Below are 14592 nucleotides of genomic sequence, written 5' to 3' on the forward strand. Positions count from 1 at the left end.
CTTTCAAAGTAATTTCTAATTCTTTCACTGTTATATCAACCTTTTCTGGTATCTGTTTGCCAGATTTTTTTTTTTTTTTCAAGAATTATTATCATTCCATAATTCTGAATAAAATTTTAGATATTCTGTTAAGTCCCTTGCTTATATTTCTCTAATACCTGTTCTAATAGCTTTGAAATTTTATATGTAATGGATTCTGTCAATATGGAGAACCTGTGGAACAAGTAAAACATTTCAGCTACTTAGGCACAATTTTTACTGAAGATGGTAAACTAAATATAGAAATAGACAACAGAATCAGCAAAGCTGGTATCGTGGGAAGTCAATTGAATAAATTCATATGGAATAAGAAAGAAATTAGTCGGAACACTAAATTAGCTGTATACAAGACTGTGTTCAAACCAATTTTAACTTATGGATCTGAGAGCTGGGTCAGAAGTAAAACACTTGACCAAAGACTAGAGACCACAGATATGAGAGTCCTGAGAAAGATTAGAGGCGTGAACAGATGGCATCAATGGCAATATCATATTAAAAATGAGGATATTAGGAAAGAACTTGACATTGTCAGCATCCAGGAATGCGTTAGCAGAGCTAATCTCAGATGGTATGGTCACTTAAATAGAATGGGAGAGGAAAACGACCCAGAGGAAGACCAAGATATAGGTGGATTGATACGGTACAAAGTGCCTTAGACGATAGAAATATAAGATCTGATAATGTTGGAGTCTTGACAAGTAACAGACTGATTTGGAGGAAAATTGTAGATAGGAAGTTAGTAATGATGTAATTTTTTCATGTAGTACTGTCATATCCTGTACACCCCTTGAGGGTACATGGCAGGAATTTGATGATGATGATGATGATGATATATATATAGTGTTCTAAATTGGAAACAAATCTGTTCCATGATTGTCTCCTCTATCTTTTACTGACCTCTCTGTCTCGCTCAGATATGACTCATTTTTTTGTATTCCACTTCATGTTTTCATTGTTTTCATCTTTTACTGCTTAACTGAATGTGGTATATTTCTTTTATTACTGGACTTTGACAGGATGCATTCTGATGAAATTTAGTATTTGGAATCCATACAAAAATCTGCCAAGTCGTTTTAACTTTTGTTCCATTTGGACCATTCATAGAAGTGTTAATTAAGGGAACAAAACACATGAAAACTATATATATATATGTGTGTGTGTGTGTGTGTGTGTGTGTGTGTATTGCAATAACTTTGCTCTGGATGTGTGGAATTTAATAAATCAAAATCAAGCTAATAAATCAAAGTGATACAGATGACTCTCAATACAACAAACTTAAATAGTAGTTTGTTAAAGAGGAAAGTATGCTAAGAATTTCCTTTAGAATAGCATGTACTTGTGAGGCAGTTTATTATAACAAATTGCAAAAACATCTTGAACTGCAGTTTGAGTTATGCTTTGGCTGGAATTCAATAAAAATTTGGTATTTAAACATATCCAAACTGGAAAAATTAGGAAAACAAAATTATATAACTATAGTACATAAGCCAAAAATAGGTCAAAAGGTTCACAAACTGTGCTCTGACTTTTGATACATCTCTATTTTTTTTTTTTCTGTTAATTATAAAAACATACCACTATTTAACAGCCCTACATGAATACTGTAAAATGCATCATTGATATCACATAAATCTCAAATGACAATTCAAATGTGACAATTTCAAACTGTATTGTATATTAAAGCAAATTTTAAGTGGCCTGCTAGCAGGATATGTATTTGTTCATAGGTGTACACTGTCTTAGGATAACTGAAAGCTTAAGGGAAATTTTCTCTAGAATAGAATCAATACTACAGGACTGACTGTTGTATAATTTTTAAACAGATTATGCATTTTTTTGGTGTACTCTTCTGATTCATTATTACTAACATAGCATTACTCTTGTCCACTTCAGATATAATATTCTTTTTTTTGTTGTTGTTGCATAAGATTTTAAGATATTTTTGTAATATTGAACTTTAGGAGAAGGTCTGGCTTAGGCAATGTCCACATCAAACTAGCATTATTAGAAATGTGGGAGATTAATTCCATGTTAAACATGATTTTTAATTTAGGCACTTCTGTTTCTTCTGTTAGCAATGCTAATGATAACTTTGCTATGTGATAGTGACACAGTTGTGCCCAGCAAGTTGCACACTGGGCATAGTTTTCATTTTCAAATAAATTTTTCTAAGTTTTTGAATAAATATGATGGCTTTGAAATTTCTCGAATTCTTTCTTTTTGACATGAATTCAGATGTTAATGAAGAGATTAGAGCTTGTAATTTTTGACAGTTCTTACATTGTGCTAATAGTATAATTTATTTTGGAGAGTTCTACATGACTGGAGCTGAGTTCTTCCTCTACTAGAGTTGAACCTGCAGCGTTGCATATACTTCTGCAAAGCAAAACTTATGTCTTATTTTCACACAGGTAGGAATAGCATTAATGTCCTAACATCATTTAAGGAAAGCTAGTCTGCTAAGCTGAAGTGCCCATTTCAGTTTTCACTTTGTACATGCTGCACTTTTCATTTGGTGTAATTTCCATGTAGAACTTGAATGAAAGAATGTAACAGGTGACTATTATATAAATCTTTTCCATTCTTCCTAGGCACAGTCACATGAGTGAGTCCAAGAAGGGTTAAAAAGGCCAATGTGGTTCAAATGGATTACTATCCTCCTCTACATGCAAAAAAAAAAAAAAACAATTGGCCCTTCAGAACACACGCAATTTACAGACAAAAAAAAATACTGGCAGTGGTGGCGGGCGGTAGATGGTGCTGCTGCTGATGATGATTGGTAGTAGAGGTTCGGTGTGGTGGTGGAGACAAGGAGTTGTACAATAGGTGTCCTCCCGCAATGAGTCTTCGGACTCCTTGGAGGTGTCATGAATAATAATAATAATGTATGATATTTAAATCAATAATCACATTGCCCAGCCCAACAAGAAACACAGGACAAAAGTTATTTGTTACCATGACACAGCTCTTGCCAATGAACTCAATTATCTGTCACACTTCATTTATGAGCCAATGGTTACAATTCCTGTAAAACAGTTAAATTACATATCCCCATCCATTCTCATGTAATATACAAAGTCATAGCAAAGTTAGTGATATCTCTATAACTAGGGTACAACTGAAAATATGGCTGAAGTACTACAAACATTCAAACAAAACTTTCATTAACTCACATATTAATATCAAACTAGCAATTCTTATCTCCAAAGGACGAATTCCATCCTTTAAATATCCAGAACAGTTATAAAGTGCCTTGTAACTACAACTTGGCCTAAGATGGATAAGTAAGGACTGTTAATATCTACGTTGAAGAAAATAATACATTAGCTACCATCATTATATACCAAGTCATGGACAAACTATTCACATAGAATTTAAAAAGTATTACAGACATTAAAACCTAGACTATTTCTACATTAGTATTTGAAAGACTATGTCAGCATCAGCAAGCAATGAAGCACTCCAATGATCTCAACAAATATGGCTGCATTAATTTATCCAAAGTTTTGTAGACTGGTATTATAAACCACCTTCAGTTCAATGGCCATAAGGGTACCAATACATTCAGTCCTAGAGGGATTCATGCTCGAATAGTTCTCTTTCCCCCCTTATAATTTTAAACTGTGTATGACTGTAGTGCCTTGTTCTTATATGGGTATTGTGAGTTAAAAACATTAAAAAGGTTTACATAAATTTTTACATAAGCCTAAGCCATTTTTAATTATACTACTTGCCATCAATAATTTTACTGTATCTAAGTGTATGAAGAAATACAGTAACTGACATGTTATTACCCAGTTCAATCAGATACTGAAAACTCAACTGCATTTAGCTGTCTCTGTGAAGATATTCAATGAACTAAACCACAGTAGCTCAGTTATTTCCACCAACTGTTTACTGTGTAAACCACTGCTCAACATCTGGTTCATACTGTTTATAGCATAAAACCAGATGATGAGTAGTGAATGTTCAAAAATATGTCAATTACTGTATGATATGAACAAACACAAAGTATTTCAGTACTAAAGATATGATGATATTTAAAATAAAAACTACCAGTTTAAAGATACACACTCAAACATCATTAAGCAGGAATATATACCAATGCATGCATAATTATAAGCTTAGGAAGTAGAACAGTGAAAAGCAAAAAAATTTATGAACTAAACTGAATGAAGGATGAGTTTTAAAGTGAATCATCGATGCTGTGAACACGCAGGACTAATAAAGTTAATTCCATAAAAAAAAGTTTAAAGCTAACATAAGAAACCAAGCTGCCAGCTAAAACATATTACTGGAAAGAAAACAACAACACAATCCATGCTTAAATATAAAGATGAAGCAGTGTTTCTCTTGTGCACTCTCCACCTAACAACCAGTCCCATTATCCAATACTTAGATAAGTGACTACCAAAAGCACAATATTTGGTGTGTATGGTAGTTAAAAAAACAAGTAAATGTGGCACGCCTAATTAATCTGAAGCCATATAGTACTAGAATCCAAATGTTCAATAGTATGTGCACTGATAAATAATAACTATCTGGAAGCGGAGTGTGCATGCTCGTGAATCAGGTCAGTGAGCAAGATGAATTACTTAGGGAAAATGATCAAAACGGATTCTTTTAGAAAAATAAACAATATAAGAAAAATGTATATAAAGTAAAAAAAATTAAAGGAGGTTATTACTGAATTATTAGAAATGGACTTTTATTTTATGGAAGCAGAGAGGGAAAGAGGTGCCAGTGTGACATACTGCTGCACTACCAGAAATAAAAAAACACATCTGGTCATATTCACTAAACTAAAAGATTTTGATATAAAAATTAATTTGCAAATCTAATACAGTGAGTCCTCAATATCAATGAAATTCTCAGTCCATTCTTTTTTTTTTCCCTCAATATCCACTATTTAACACTAATGTTATTTCTTTATCCACCTTTGGCTATTGTATCCATAGCTGTGTTGCTACTTGTATCATCTTCACGTGTCATTTCTCATTTTCTTTCAGCAGCATCTTGTCAAGCAGCAATGGTTTGGGATGTTCAGTCTAATTACTTCATTATGGCTCAATATCTTCATTTCTTTATATGGTACACTATTAAGGAACTAATAAATGATGGATATTGAGAGCCCACTGTACAGTACTTTGCATGATTTCAAAAATTTCCCATTCTTGGTGTCAATGAAATCTGCATATTGGTACCTTTTTAAAAAAAGCTGTGTTGTAAAGTCTCTCTCCTCAAGTTTGTTGACACACCCAGCTTAGTGACGACTGAAAAGAAAGAAAGAAAAAATGTAGAGATATGCAAATCTAACAGTCACTATTTTTGTAATGGTGCCTGACATTCAGTTTGAGAAAGACAATTTGAAAAAGTTTTGAAGTGACAGTGTTGCTTTAATTAAAAATGACTGATAAAATCAAACTGTTACTGTCTTGAACTCAACTTCTGAGTTCTGTTGATTATTTTCATGATAAGTGGTAGTAGGAGTAGAAGTTTGATTATGGAAAGCAGCACAGAGATTAATATGCTGAGATAATATCAGTGCTTAGAATGAAGTTTTTGGGATGTGACAGCCAGGAATAATTAAGTATTATCAAAGAAGGGAAATCTGCATATCTCAGGGTTTCGACCCATAGGGTGTGAAAATTGTATTGATGATAATATAAAGAAAAAAGCTATTTGGAGGGGTGGGGGGGACTATTTCCTCCATCATCTTGTTAAAGGCACAAAAATTTACTGGAAATAGCTATTTCACAAGTGAGAATACTATCTAGATTTTCAGATATGATGTTAATAACTTTAATTTCCTACTGTGAAAAATAGTAGTCAGGCCAATGCTTCTAGCAAGTATCCATATTATTACACCAGTCTAGGCACATGTAATTTTGGTTGTGAACCTAAGTCAGTAATGCAGAATGGTTTCAAATATTCAATATCACAATATTAACCTAAATAAGTATTTACTAAAATAAAGAGCCAAAAGTGAAGCCTTTTGGCCCAAAAGGCTTCATTTCAGGGATGCAAAATTATAAATCAATGGATATAAAATCCAACATTATTTCAAAGCCGAATACAGAAACTATAAAAGTTTCGTATGAAATTTGACCAGAGCTTATGGAAATACACTCACCGGTATTTACGAGTTGCCCTAGCCGGACCTTATAGGAGACATGATCGCTTTGCCCAAGTGTCTATATATTCACCTCCTATTGATCCATTTTGATAAGATTTCAATGGCCTGAGAGCCATTTCAAACTGGTTGGTTTTCGTCAGAAATCAGGCAGAAACCTTAACAGAGCAAAAACTTTCAATAGTAAGGAACTCGAAGTGTCGAAGAGGTACAATTTTCATCAGCGAACTATCGGTTGGTGCGTAAAGTATTTACTAAAATAGAGAACCAAAAGGCTTCATTTCGGCAACTTTGGGTTCTTTATTTTAGTAAATACTTTTAGACTGACAGAGAGTTCGCTTACGAAAAATACACCTCTCCGATACTTCGAGTTCCTTGGTATTGAGAGTTTTTGCTCTCTTAAGGTTTCTGCCTGGTCTCTGATGAAAACCAACTAGTTTGAAACAGCTGTCAGGCCAGTGAAACCTTATCAAAATGGACCAACAGGAGGCAAATATATGGACACTTGGGCAAAGCGATCATGTCTCCTATAAGGTCTGGCTAAGGCAACTCGTAAATGCCAACGAGTGTATTCCCATAAGCTCTCTGGTCAAATTTCGTATGAAACTTTTATAGTTTCTGTATTCGGCTTTGAAATAATATTGGATTTAATATCCATTTGATTTATATAGCCTAAATAAGTTACTCAATATCACTGAGTTTATGTTCTAAGAACTTGAGTATTTTAATTATATCATGCTAAAATAAAAAAATAATATTTATATGAAGGCTGCTTTTTTTTTCTTTTTGGGAGGGAAGAACTGCAAATAGTTCTAAATATTATATTTATACATCACTCACTCACTCTCACACACACACACACACACACACACACACACACACACACACACACACACACACACACACACACACACACACACACACACACACACACATTTTGTATGCTTTGCTACAGGATAAATGGTAACGTAGAAATTAGGAACAGTTCTTGTATGTGATAAGATGAAAAACAGATCTTAATTTTATTTCTAAACAGAGAAGTCCATTGGTTAAATTTTCCAATAGCCATCTGAGTTTTATCACTATACATATTATTGAAATCAATATCACTAGTTCAGACTTAATTTACATGATGTATTTTCATAAACCAATTACTAAGAAAAAAATAAAAAATAATTTATGAAGATGCTGGTATTTTTCTGGATTTCAAGTTGATGCGGTCTGAGCAGACATTTTTCACAGTACAACGAAACAGTCAAAATAATGTGGAAATGGGAGGGAAGGAGAAATAGGCACAGCACAGTTGGGTGAAATGATCCAGGTACACTTCAACGAACACCTCTCTGCAAGTACTGTCCAAGTAACTTAGTAAAGAATCTATTATTTGTATATTTCATATTGCTCCCAATTTCAACTCAACAAAACAATGAAAAGTCAAGCAAAGAAAAGCAGACTGCATACAGATAAAGATAAACCTGCCAAACACTTCTGGATTCACTTTAAAAATACATATCATAGTTCCAACCTCAAGAATATGATTCATCTCAATCTGCAAAACCACACCTACTTTTCCTAATTTGACCAACCACCATGAAACTTTTTGATTTACATGCTTTAAATAAATTTCTCCAGTCCAACTTTCCTTACAGTGAAGTCATTTTCTGTGGAAAGTTTAATATTTACAATGCCAACTGGCTTTCACTTTCCAAATGGACTGATCCAGGAGGAAGGGATGTTAAGACATTTGCTATCAATCAATGATCTCACACATGCTTATACCTACTGAAATATCCAATAAAAACCCTAATCATTCTCCAAACACTCTTAATTTCATTCTAACTAGTGAACCTTCTGAGCATAATGTGGACAGTTTTTGTACTCAGAATACTATTTAGGATTAATTTCTTCTTCAGAGTAACATTACACAGCTGTTCTTACCCACATTATTTTATAAATATGCAAGGTGGAATTATTTCTATACCTCATTTTCTTGGTTGGATTTTTTTTTTTTTAATTTAATCCAAACATTTACACTGAACATACTGTATCACTGAAGCAATTCCCTTTACAATTTCACTTTAAACTCTCATCCCTCACGTGTGTCTTAGTTCTCTCGAAATGTGCCATCAGCATTACAATCAGCTCAATCTGTTAACAACGTTTGCAAATTTTAGTAACATGATCAATATGCAGTATAATGAGATCGAAGGAACCAAAGAATAATTTGTTCCAATGAAAGTTTTGTTACAGAATTTCCTTTAGCATGGGCCTCAACTTGGTTGGCTAATTGATTAATGAATCAGTTCTCCAACAAACAGACTGCAGGTTCAAATCCTGCTACGGGCATATATGTTCATGCCTGTATTTAGAAGGGAGATGAATTTCACTGCCTAATGTGAAACCACCACCCTGCTTATTTGGAGACCTGACGTAGCCTTGATAGAGTTCCATGTTTAGTCTCTACGTCAGGGTTTCTGAATAATGAAAAAAAAAAAAAAAAAAAAAAGGAATAAATAATATAAAATTAATAAAAATGGGGGAAAAAAAGAAAAAAAACCTTAGCCCATGGAACAAAAAATATACTGCAAGTTTATCGAAGCCTTCAGAGACATAAACTGCCCTTATCAAACGATTCTCATTTTATTACTAAGGTAAGATTGTCTCCTTGACAATCTTACCTTAAGTTGTTTAAAATATTTTCATACTGTTATCTATGCACTGAATTCAAGTTCAAGCCAACTGAATCAGAGATTTAATTCCAGAATACTACAGCTGACACTCTCACTATAACTACTGCAAAATCCCAACCAAACTCCCATGAGTGCAATGCTATGCCAAAAGAAATCCACTATAGCAAATTTCTGTTATAACAAACTATTCCTGTGACCCCTAAAATTTGCTATAGTGAATCAACTGTAGCTGGCTATAATTCACTGCTTTCATTTTGGATAGTAGAGGATTAAAGAATTCCACTATACTAAACTTGTGTAGTGGGACTGTCTTATCTTTCTTCTTCTTCTGTTACTCTCAGAGTTTTGATTCAGTAAGTACTGCCATTCCGTTACCCCATTTTACCTCCAGATTTCGCAATATTTTTGAACACCAAGTTGGAAATGTCAATTCCAATTCATCCATCTATATAGTCTCATCATTTCCCTACTTAACAATATATCATTTTCATGTGAATGATATACAAGTATGACAAAGTATCTCTTCAATAATTCAGCCAATATTGTATCTAGTGAAATCATCATCTTACTTCCTGCACTCACAAAAGTTATTCTTCTGCAACCAAAAATAAATAATAATAATTCACTCTTTTATTTCCCATATAAAAAAAAAAGCACCTCCAGGATTTGATTCGACCTGTACAGCTAATTTCCTCCCATAATCTGACTCTCATTTACCTTAAATGATGAATGTTGGCTAAACTACTCGCTCACCACCTTTCTTTGTTTCTTCCTCATTATGTTGCATTCTTAGCATCCTCTTTTTGAGCAGTTCTTTTCAAACATCCCTTCACCATGATGTTGATTCAAGCTTGTCTTCAACTTCTAAAAAGTTAAGCATATATCCTTTTCTAAATGACACCTCCATACCTAGTCATCTTCCACTGTAGCAGCTCAGTCACTCTTTCAAACTAAAAACAGAATGGCCACATCATTTCTGTTCACATCTTCTAATGTCATCACCATATCCTCCTTCCATCCATCCTCCTTCAAAGCTTATGCCCAAGTCCAAATTAGATGCAAGAAAACTATCAATGCTTCCAAACAGAATTTGAACATACAAAATGCAGCCTGCCTAAATGGCAGCCATGCATTTTGGTTTCTTTCCAAAGCAATTAGTCTTAACTTTTGCCCAACACTATTCTCACCCCTATCATATCCAGATAGCTCTATTGCATCATCATCACCCACAGAAAATGCTAATCTCCTGGCTTCACACTTTGCCTGGTCAACATACAATGCACCCTATATCCTTTTGCCAGAAAGAGATTAGAAACCTATTGTCTAAATTAGACACAAAGAAGTCTCATAGCACTAATAACATTCCACCAATTGTCCTGAAGATTTGTGCACAAGAACTGACTCCTATCCCATGCCGCCGGTACATACTACTCTCTTACTCCACTGATATCAATCCTCTCATAGTCTGGAAATTGGGCTATAATCAACCCATTCCCAAGAAAGGGGAAAAAATCACTGCCATCTAACTACTGCCCTATCTCGCTCACTTCAGTCCTGTGTCTCAATGATGGAGAAAACCAACAATTCAACTCCTGCACTATCTTGAAGACACCCAGCTATCGAGTGACCACAAGTATGGATTAGTAGATCTCCTGTTGCTACTGATCAACAGGAGATCTACTCCCATATTTCATCCCTCTCTGTACAAATGTCGTGGAGAAATTTAGAAAATCTCAAGTGACTGCACTTGATATCTCCAAAGCTTTTCACTGGTCTGGCACAAAGACTTGGTAAGCAAACTCCCATCATTTGAAATGTCTCAGGCCTTCTGCAGTTGAATTACCAGCTTTCTGTCTAGATGTAGGCTATGTGTGATGGTAGATGGTTCCTTATCCTCTCACCAATTTTGCAGATGACAGCAATCGCACTCCTTTCATTTGATAAATCTTACAGTACACAATTCACCTCAACCTACAAAACATCAACCGCCACTGCTCTCAATTTTGATCTCCAAGCCATCCTCTAATGGGGGTTCAGATAACCTCATCAATTTCAATGCTAGTAAAAGCCAGTTCTGTCTTATTTCTCACAAAAAAGGACCATTTTCCACCAGTATTATTTTTGATAAAACTCAAATTTCCAGACAAGATATGATTTCTCTTCTTGGAATTACCCTGACATCAAGCCTCTCCTGGCATAAACACATCACAACCATCGCATCCTCAGCTTCCAAAAAACTAGGATTTCTCTTTCACTCAAGATGTTACTTCACCTCTAAACAGCTGTTAACCTTATACAAATCACAAATCTGCTCAGCTATCGGATACTGCTCTCACGTTTGGAGTCGGGCTCCTAAAAGCTCCCTCAAAATGCTTGACTCAACACAGAAGAGAGCAATTAGATTGATAAATGACCCATCTCTTACCAACCCCCCCCCCCCACTTTCACACAAACGTTTGGTCTCTGCAATTTGAGTATTCTATAAATATTTCCATTGCAAATGTTCATCTGAAATAGCATCGGTAATTCCCCCACTCAGTAGTAAGCCCATTCGAACATGTACAGCTGTTGCCCAACATCCTTTTACAGTACACCTTGAAACCCACAGAACAAGGTTCTTTTCCTTCTCCTTTATCCCTGCTACTGCTGTAATGTGGAACAGTCTTTCCCCTGATGCATTTCCCAAGGAACACAATATACAGGCTTTTAAAATCAAATGTAAACAAGTTTCTCCTTCTCAACCCACTACCCATATAAGGCACTAATGTACTAAAGGTTGATCAACCAGCTTCTCATGTATGGGCTCTCAACATAAAAAATCCAACACTCTTCATCATCAAATCTCTTTGTCGCATGCTAAAAAGAAAAATTTCTATTCATTACTTTATGAATCACCTTTCTTTCCTTGCATATGTTATTCTCCCCTTTCTTCTATGATATCAATAATTAAAGTGTCTTAATAATGATTATTTATGTTGTACTCAGTGGGCAAGAATAAAAATGAATCCCAAGATTAGCAAGTACCCTAACATGACTTATGATGCAAGATCTGTTCCATGCATATATATATCTCCAAGTTCTGAATGCATTCTAAATCTCTTTATATCTGAAAAACAAGCTTTTGTCATTCTTTCATCAACAGCATCCCTAGCCACAAAATCTCCATACCATACTAACGCCTTTTTTGATTTTTTTAGACATAACTGTGTCTTAAATGTAGGACAAAATAACACTCTAATATTAATTACATATGGAAATTACTTACATAAAACTGTTTGTGTAGAATATTTTATTCAAATCGATATTTCCTCAAAGCAATCTATCTAAAAAGGAATTTCATGCCTTATCCTCTCTAAAATGTAAGAAGAATTATTATTAAGCTCAACAAAGGCCGTGCAGTTGTTGTTCGTGATAAGAACAATTACTTGAGAAAACTTAATCTACTTCAAGATCATACTATGCAGGAAAGCACTGATAAAGATCCACTCCATCACAAATCAATAAACTTATCAGTCTCTTAGATAAAAGAAACAACAAAAAGGCTAAAAGTTCATCATACTTTTCCTTTAGGAATTTATGGCTTCCTAAATTACAAAAAGAAATTGTTTTGTTAAGACCTATAATGAACTGCATAGGATGTCCTAGTTAAAAACACATGATATCTATCTAATCTGATTCTTTTTTAAAAAATTCAATACATTTCAAGAATAAAATTTCAGGATTATCCTTACAACCAGATCTAGTAAGTTTTAATGTATTCTCACTCTTTACAAACATCCCTCTGACTGATACAACCGAATTACTTCAGAATGATTTTCCTCCTGATATTGTAAATTTATTTAACATTAATTCAGGATACTTCAGTTGTCAGAACAAATTATACAAGCAGACAAAAGGAACAGCTATGGAATCTCCCATTTCCCTTACTCTGGCTAATTACTTTATGGAACATCTTGAACAAACAACATATTCTCAACACTTTTTCACCTAAACCATCAATTTGGTACACATATGTTGATGATGTTTTTGATGTATAGAACTCCTCTTTGTCCGATTTTCATTGAATTTCTCATCATTATCGTTATCAATTTCCTGATATGTACCCTCAAGGGGTGTTCAGGTTACAATGACAGCACTACATGATTAAGTTTACATTATTATTAATCTCCTATCAACAAGTTTCTTCCAAATCAATCTATTACTTGTGAGCACTTCAATATTGTCATATCTAACACATTCTATGCTTCTAAGGCACTTCTGACTGAATTAATCCACCTAGACCATCCTCTGGGGTCTCTTTTCTTGTTGTCTTGGCATTTGAGCCCTTTAATAACTTTATTAAAATAACACACACACACACATACACATATATACAGCAATCCCTCGATATATGTGCCCCCGATTACTGCGTAATTTTTTTTTATACCCAAATTCGATTAGTGTGCCTATATACATCTTAAAAATAAATGTTAATGATTAAAAAAAATTTTATTTATACATTTTTTACTATTTTAAAAAATCACTCACCAGGATGAAATAATTTAGCTACCGATTTAAAACATTTTACAAAGTTATTTTTTAACGGCATACTACATTATTTCTAACTACACTATGTTCCAAATTTAACACTTAAATTAAAGTCGTCTGCTAATTGCATAGCATTTTGATCATATCTCGTGCCTCCATTGCAATTGTTTTCCTTTTTTTATTTTAAAGTATTTTCCCAATCTTTCATCATAATTAAAAGAATTAGTGAGCAAAAATGTGGAAGTGTGAAAATGATTTGAAAAGTAATCTCATTAGAAGAAAAACTTGAAATAATAAAGAAAATGAAAGTCCAGAGCAAAGATAGGACAAGAAGAACAAAAATGGGTGAATCAACTATAAGAGCAATTTTAAACAAAACTGCTCAATACATAGAGAAAGGTAAGGTTGCTTCAAGTTCATCATGCATGCACTCAAAATCAAAGTATTATAATCATTGAATTAGAAAGACGTCTTTCTACATGGATCAAAGATTGTAACCAAAAACATATCCCTCTAAGCACTGACCTTATTAAATCAAAAGCATTAAGTCTCTCTGCATCCCTGAAAGAAAGCGCTATCAATGGTGGAAAATAAGAATTCCATGCTAATGCTGGGTGGTTTGAACATTTCATAAAAAGAAATAGCCTACATAATGTTCTAATCACAGGTGAAGCTGCAAGTGCAGATAAGGAAGTGGCCACAAATTATCCAGAGATTTTGAAGAAAATTGTGGACGAAGAGGGCTATTTTGACCAATAAATTTTTAATGTCGATGAAACCGGCCTTTTCGGAAGTGAACACCTTCCAAGACTTTTTTGGCCAAATCAGAGAAATCTCAGCCTGGTTATAAAGTCGCAAAGTCAAATGAAATTACTGCAAGCAATATGCGAGCCGTTTGGAACCACATTCTTCCCCATTGCGCAAATGATTTTAGAGGCTTTTCAAATGAATCTAAGTCAATTCAAACTCATTCTGAGAAATTGAGTGATTCCGACCTGCTAAATTTAGATGCACAGCAGGAAGATCCCAAAGAATATAAAGAAAATCACTGACAAGCCCAAAGAGATTTCAAAGAAACAAATTGAAATATTTTTCACGCAGACAAAGTTCTTAAGTAGCAATGCTTAGAGGCTGACTCTGATAAAGAGAAAAGCAGTAAAATTTGCAGAAGAGGAAATAGGGCCACACCGTCAGTTGTATGAA

At 34.2% G+C, this 14592-nt stretch overlaps 1 protein-coding gene across 2 annotated transcripts in view; it reads right to left on the reverse strand.

Moving 5' to 3' along the window:
- Window positions 1–14592, reverse strand: part of Prp19 (pre-mRNA processing factor 19) — a 171453-nt gene that overhangs the window by 102297 nt on the left and 54564 nt on the right. Inside the window, exon 1 of one of the 2 annotated variants that reach the window (XM_090410213.1) lies at window positions 5244–5305. The exons of the other annotated variant lie outside the window; for it this stretch is intronic. The gene's annotated coding sequence lies outside the window, so the exon portion shown is untranslated. Of the gene's footprint in view, window positions 1–5243; window positions 5306–14592 lie in introns of those variants that run through there. 2 annotated transcript variants of the gene reach the window in all.

This window comes from Typopeltis vanoorti, chromosome 20 (genome assembly GCF_054136105.1).
Source record: "Typopeltis vanoorti isolate ZY-2024b chromosome 20, IOZ_Tvanoo_1.0, whole genome shotgun sequence".
Taxonomy (NCBI): Eukaryota; Metazoa; Arthropoda; class Arachnida; order Uropygi; family Thelyphonidae; genus Typopeltis; species Typopeltis vanoorti.